Source organism: Acinonyx jubatus, chromosome A3, assembly GCF_027475565.1.
Source record: "Acinonyx jubatus isolate Ajub_Pintada_27869175 chromosome A3, VMU_Ajub_asm_v1.0, whole genome shotgun sequence".
NCBI classification, from domain to species: domain Eukaryota; kingdom Metazoa; phylum Chordata; class Mammalia; order Carnivora; family Felidae; genus Acinonyx; species Acinonyx jubatus.
In genome coordinates, this window is record NC_069388.1 from 80,891,907 (window position 1) to 80,899,046 (window position 7,140).

The window sequence follows — 7,140 nt, forward strand, 5'->3', positions numbered from 1 at the left end:
TCGGGGCGCGGCGTGGCCCCTCCGCCCGGCCGCGGCCACCACCTCCAGAACCGGCCCAAAACGGACCCTCCTCTGGAGCCGAAAGCCTGCGGGCTTGCTGATTGTTAGCAAGAGCATTTCCAGGAGCTGGGTTCGGTGTGCTGGTTCAGCGTGCCTCCGTCCTAACCCAGGGGTAGCGTCTGGGGAGCCCTTGCTGGCTGCTCGGCCCCAGTACCAGAGGTTTCTGGAACCACACCGCATTTGGTGGCAAACCCCTTTGCCCACCCTGGAACTAAAGTTAAGCGTGAATTTTTCTTCTTCTTCTAAAGTTTTTCACGTAGAAGAAATACCGGGTAAATTAGAAACACGTTTGGGAAAAGAGTGAGCAGTAAACGCTGGCATTTAAACAACACAAAAAATGCCCACGCCAGGCCACACGCCCAGGCGGCCTCGGCGCACCCGGCGACTGCGCAGCGCCCTCTGGCGGCCGCGGGGGGCTCGGCCGTCCTCTACCCTCGCGCTCCGGAGCAGGAGGGCCTGGTGGGGCGAGGGTGGACAGAGCCGCTCCCCCAAGTCCGAGAAACACAGGGGCAACTTTGGAGGAAGGGAATTAAAAGCGTCCGAGGCCGAGGTCCCCTTTTTGTGGTTCTGCGGCTGGCACTGAGGCCAAAAGCCCGGGGAAGTGGCCCGCGTAAAAGAAAAACCCTTGCTCCACTTTTCAATGGCTGCCTGGAATTCTACCAATACAGGATCTCCCCTTTACCTGCGGGCTTTGATTCTTTTGAAAATTCAAATCCCTCAAGGAAGGGTGATCCTTCAACGCAAGGGCAGATGGCAGGCTACGTCAAAAAATTACCAATGTCATCACCAGAAACACTTGGTTATACCATAATAGGTACATTTTGTACAGTGATGACACTTAGTAAGTATCCTTTAATCTTTCCATCTGTTCTGTTTGTTGCGGGGCATCCTTTTGTACTCTGAACGGCAGTGTTATTTTAGGCCGCCCCTCCTCCGCAGTGGCCATTCCCCCCATTTCAGTTGGCTCCAAGGTACATCGTAAGCATTTCTCCCCTCTTTCCACTCCTCACTCGCACAGCTGCTGCTTGAGTTGAGGCTCCCACAGCTCACTGTCTGGATCCCTGCTACCCAGATGGGAGCGGCTGGAGTCTGTCCACGGTGGACGGGGCTCTCTCAAGGTCTCTCTCTGCCCACACGCAGCACCCACCACTGTATCTGTGGAGAGGAGAGGCGGCCACCTCTGCCTGGTTGGGGATTGTCTTCCCAAAGTCAGCTGACAGCTTCTTCACCCACCATCTTGTCATTTCTCTCCAGAAGAGTACTGCCATTCCTCTCCACCTGGTGGCAGTGAGAAGAGGTGAGGTGTTGGGTCCTGAGGGACCCAGGCAGGTTCTCCCCCGTCATCTTCCTCTGAATCTCTTTTCCCTGCCTCAAGGGATTCTACTTATTCATACCGCCTGGTGGGAATTCCCTCCAACTTCGTATCTTCCTTCTCCTCGAGGTATTTCTAGCTGTATTTATGGCGACATAACAAGCCACACAGCAGCGTCTGAGAACAAGAGACTTGTATTTATTTACTCACGACTCCGTGGGTCAGCTGGGGGGCTTCTACACAGGCTCTGCTGGGCTGGCTTATGTGTCTGTGGTGAGCTGGCAGGTCACTGGGGCCTTTAGGACTGCCTCACTCACATGGCGGGCTCAGCCGGACTGAGAGGGTGACTGACAGGCCACACATCTCTCAGCCGGCAGGCTAGCCTGCCCAAGCTTCTTTCTGTGGCGGCAGGGTCCCAAGGGTGGGGAGAGCGGAAGCGCAAGACTTCTTGAGGCCTAGGCTTGGAACTGGTGCCCCCTGGCTTCCGCCATATTCTCTTGGTCAGGGCAAGTCACGAGGCCAAGCAAACTCAAGGGGCTGGGAAGCGGACTTCGTCTCCCCGAGGAAGGAACTGCAGAGTCCTGAAGCCACTTTTGCAATCTGTCATGCCTGCCCGCTTCTTTCCTGGGGTGCACTACCGATCGGCTAAGCACACTTCAAGCTGTTACATCCCTTATAGACATCTAGGACAGGCAGCACCACACAGTTCTGAAGCACACAAGCCCGGCCATCAACGTACTGGCTGTGCATGCCGGCCCCATACTTACTAGATACGGAAGGTTATAACCTATAACCTGGGAAGGTTATCTTCCCTTCCCGGGCCTCAGTGTCCTAATCTGCAAGAATGGGGATTATAAATAGGAAATAAGTTAATCCATCCTAAGCACTTTGGCGTCTGGTACACTGTAAGTGCCCAATAAGTGTCAGCTATTGTGCCACGAGGTGACTACTGGCTGCCCACCGTGACCGACAGGCCACCAGCACCGTCTTCCACCGCGGCTCCGAAGCCCCTCCCACCACTGCTGACCCCGGTAGCCCCCAGCTACCGCCCAGCTGCAGGCGGTGGCTCCTGGTGTTTTATAGTGTGCCACTGAGAGGCCAGTGACGTGGCCATGTCAGTTTTTACCAGCTCCTTCACCGAAGCCCATCTCTCTAGAGCTGGCAGAGATTAGCTCTTAGAAGAAGGGCTCTGAATGATACAGACCTAAGGGTTGCTTCCTAAATCCTCAGGGATTTAGACAAGTGGATTCATCTCTCTGCATTTCAGTTTCCTTGTCCATAAGATGGGGGTACGGATGGTCCCCTACTCAGGATGGTTCGACTTAGGAGCTTTGGTCTTGATGGCGGTGCAAAAATGACACGTTCGGTTGGAACCGTACTTGAAACTTTGAATTTGCATCTTTTCTCAGGCTGGAGATGAGCGGCACCATTCTCTGCCACGGCTCCCGGGCGGCCATGCGACCACGAGGGTCAACAGCTGACACACTCACCCCACTCTGCCCCCATACAACCATGCGTTTCTCACTTTCAGTACAGTATTCAATAAATCACGTGAGATACTCAACACTTTATTATAAAATGGGCTTTGTTGGGGCGCCTGGGTGGCTCAGTCGGTTAAGCGACCAACTTCGGCTCAGGTCGTGATCTAGCGTTTTGCGGGTTGGAGCCCCAGGTGGGGCTCTGGGCTGACAGCTCAGAGCCTGGAGCCTGCTTGGGATTCTGTGTCTCCTTCTGTCTCTGCCCCTCCCCCGCTCACATTCTGTCTCTCTCTCTGTCTCTCAAAAAATGAATAAATGTTAAAAAAATCTTTTTAATAAAAAGAATAGGCTTGGGGTGCCTGGGTGGCTCAGTCGGTTGAGCCTCTGACTTCGGCTCAGGTCATGATCTCACGGTCGTGGGTTCGAGCCCCATGTCGGGCTCTGTGCCGACAGCTCAGAGCCTGGAGCCTGCTTTGGATTCTGTGTCTCCCTCTCTCTCTGCCCCTCCCCCATTCATGCTCTGTCTCTCTCTGTCTCAAAAATAAATAAAAATTAAAAAAAATAAAAAAAAATAGGCTTTGTGTTAGATTATTTTGCCCAACTATAGGCTCATGTCAGTGTTCTGCCCACAGGTAAGGTCGGTGAGGCTAAGTTGTGATGTTAGATAGGTTAGGTGTATTACACACAGTTTTGGTTTACCGTATTTTCAATTTATGATGGGTTTATCAGGACATGAAGCAATTAAGAGCCTGTGCTATAAAAACGTTGGTACTCGCAGGTGAGAGAACCTGTGTTGTCCCTGAAATTGCCCTACCTTAGGTACTGAGAAATTTCCATGGATAAATACTTTTTCCCAAAAATATCCTTCATAGAGCCCTCCCTCCCTCAGTCCACCAGCATGGGCCAGGATCCTGGGGGACATGCTGAGCTCTCTTTGCAGATGCTGGTTTAATGTCTGGTCCCTCCACTATACCTCCTAAGGCCTGGCCTATATTTCATTCAACCTAGTATCTCTAATACTTAGCATGGGACTTGGCATGCTAGGTGCTCAATAAATATCTGATGAAAGAAAAAAAGAATGAATGAGGTTGTGGGAAAGACATTCCCTCTACCCCCCTCGCTTCAATAGCTGGGTCTACAAAATCACTTGACAACCGGCAGATTAATGGGAGAAAAGATACACAAATTTATTCATTTCTAATATTACGTGGATAAGGGCATCACATAGAAAAAAAAAGTAAACGCCTAAAAAAGAGATGAGATTTGAGAGCTTATAGACCATCTTAACAGAGAAGGGGGTGCGGATGCAGGTCACTTAGGGGACAGTAAGTGACTTGGGGGAAAGACGGAGGGGCCCTAAGAAGAACAGAGGGAAAGTATGACAGTGTGCGACAAAGTCCGTCTGGGTGTGGTGTCGACTCGTAGTCTCCTCTCCCGTGACAGGAGCCAGTCTTCCCTGGTTGATGAACCTCGAGGGTTGGGGGTTGATGACAATGGAGTTCCTTTCAGAGGATCTGTCTTTAGGCAGATGCGGGGAGTTCAGAGAGAGCCTCTCCCTGTATCTGCTGTTTTTCAAGTGCCTTCAGCTCCAAATAATCAATATACTGAAGCAGCATATTTTGGGGTGGTATGTCCTGAACTCCCGAGAGGACTTCATTCTGATAGGTTTTTCTCCTTGGGTGAAACCAACTTCTTCTGGACAACTTCCGAACCAAGTCAACCTGTAACTGAACTCCCACGAGCTCGCTCCTCGGCGAGTCCCAGACAGAAATTACACCACGTGGAGGTCTCCTACAAAGGAGACTTTCTTTGCAGCAATAAGGAGATCACAGGAATAAGTTCCAAAGCCTGGACTCCCCAAGCAAGAGTGAATGGGTTCCTTTTATTTAAGGTCAGGATGAATATTTAGAAATGGGAACCATGTCCTTGTATGTAGAGGTGGGCATAGGTGGTGCCAGGTGCCTTAAGGAAACATAGCTCCATTGTATGTTATGTGAATGAGGCTTGTGCTCCCCCTTGGGTGAAGATTTTAGTGTTTTAATGAGATAAAGGTAACAGTCAGTCACACTATGGGTCCCTCCAAGGTCCATCTGTGCAGGTGTCAGTGGGGGGTTAAGTCAAACTGGTCTGGGTGGTACTGGTGGCTGGGCTTGTTTGGGCAATTGTTACTACTTGAGGGGTAGTTTTCATTTCCATGATTTTTGACATGGGATACTATGCCCCAGGGGTCTTTTGTCTGAGTTAAGAGATACGCTAGAGGGGCACCTGGGTGGCTCAGTGGGTTAAGCATCCCACTCTGGCTCAGATTACGGTCTCATGATTCATGAGTTTGAGCCCCGCATTGGGTGAGCTCAAGCCCTCCTTCAGGATTCTCTCTCTCTCCCTCTCTCTCTGCCCCTTGTTCACTCCCACTCTCTTTTTCTCAAAAAAAAAAAAAGAGAGAGAGAGAGAGAGAGAGATAAGCTTAGAAAGAAGAGCTCAAGGAAAAATGTGTGACAAAAGTCAGTGGGTGAGCTGTTAAAGGTCAGGTCTTGGGGTCTAGCTGGTGACAAACTCATTAATACAGAAGGGAAGATGTTTCCAGGAGCAGAGTGGGAGTAGGGTGGTGTTCCTCACCCTGGCTGCCAGTTACAATCACCAGGGAAGCACAAGCCCACCCCCAGAAACTCGGATGTAATCAGCATGGGAGCAACGTGGGTGTCCAGAATTGGGAGGCAGCCCTGCTTTGTGCACACTCATCATTTTCACCGTGCCTCTCCCAGACTCGAGTCTTCCAAAGCTGACCGTGAAGAACTCCAGATTTCGTTGATGGTTCCCATAGAGTTCAGACGACAGCACAAAATGAGTGAGGCTGGGCACCACACAAGTGTGTGTTCGTATGCGTTTAGACACAGTTGGACAAAAAAAAATCCACTCGTCACAACTTGATGCTTTAAGGAACTCGTGAAATGAGTTAATGTTCACAAGTGTGTGCCACGCAGAGTAAATGTGAATCTAGAAGCAAAGCAGAGGATGAGGAGAGCTGGCTTCGGTACAGATTCCAGGGACCCATGGACCATCCCTAGGGAGCCAGGGTCCAGGAGTCCTGGTAGGAAAACCCGTGAGCCAAGGGACAGGCAGCCATTCCAACCAATGGCCGGGGGAGGGAGTGGGTGGAGAGAGAGAAGCAGCTTCTGTGATGATGGGACTAAAATATCCTCTACAGAACTGGAGGAGAAGGAGAAGCCGGGCTCCTGGTAGGAAGAAAGCTGAGGTCTTAAATCTGCCTTTTTTTTTTTTTTTTTAAATATATCCCTGCCATCTTTAATTCGGCTTTTCTGAAAGATGGACATGTATCCATCTTCAAACACACGGACCCAGACCTAGATTAGAGAAGGGTGGAGGGAGGTGTGCATGCGGGGAAACGTGGGCACAGGCAGTGCTCAGGCCGGAGCCCAGATGGAGTTTGAGAAGATTGGGATCTTCTTGGAAGGTATGGTTCTGGGACTGGGGAGGAAGGTTGTCACCTGCATCAAATGAGACTTGGAAACCCTGGAGTTTAAATTTAGATACCTATTCCCTCCCCCCCTCCTCCCCTCCCCCGCCCAGGAAAGGGTGTGATTGTTCAAAGGATAAAGAAGTTAGGCTGAGGGTGATTCTGAGTTGGGGCCTAAGATCTCTCTGTGACACACAGATACACCGGCTGTAATAACCCGGGAGGAAAAGGGTGGTCCTGGGTCATTTACATCAGAATGAATGGAGATGCTTGTTCAGAAAATGTTCTCTGGTCTGTCCCAGATCTACTTAAACGGGTCCTAGGCTTTCTAGGGATTAGGCCTGGGGAATTCAAAATTTTAAATACATGCCTCCCGTGGTTGCAAGGTGCCTAAGGACGGAGGATTTTTAGAGTTGGTAGACTGGGTTAGAGGAGGGTTGGGAGTGGGCCTGCAGCTTTAAAATCAGCCTCTACTTTGGTTAATCTGAGGTGAGACCAAAAGTCGGTATTTTTATGCCATTCCACAGACGATGAGGATAATCATCCAAGTTAGGTATCCTTGGACGGAATTAACTGGAAAGAAACTTTCCTCATTTGTAACTTGACTCTGCTCTTCTCCCCACCTTGCCTCTTCATTCAGACTGGGGCATTCTGCACAGACCCCCAGAGTAGGCCTAGGGGCATAGAGATGCTGGAGCCACTGTGTTATTTCCCCCTCAGCTTTCCTGAGATATAATTGACACGTAAGTTTAAGGTGTACAATGTGTTGGGGGTGCCTGGGTGGCATAGTCGGTTAACATCCCACTGTTGATTTC

At 50.6% G+C, this 7,140-nt stretch overlaps 1 non-coding gene across 1 annotated transcript; it reads left to right on the forward strand.

Annotated features, from left to right (window-relative positions):
• The first annotated feature begins 3,207 nt into the window (after positions 1 to 3,207).
• Positions 3,208 to 3,291, forward strand: TRNAR-UCG (transfer RNA arginine (anticodon UCG)). Its single transcript has one exon. It is a non-coding gene; the product is annotated as a tRNA-Arg (tRNA).
• Positions 3,292 to 7,140: the final 3,849 nt, after the last annotated feature.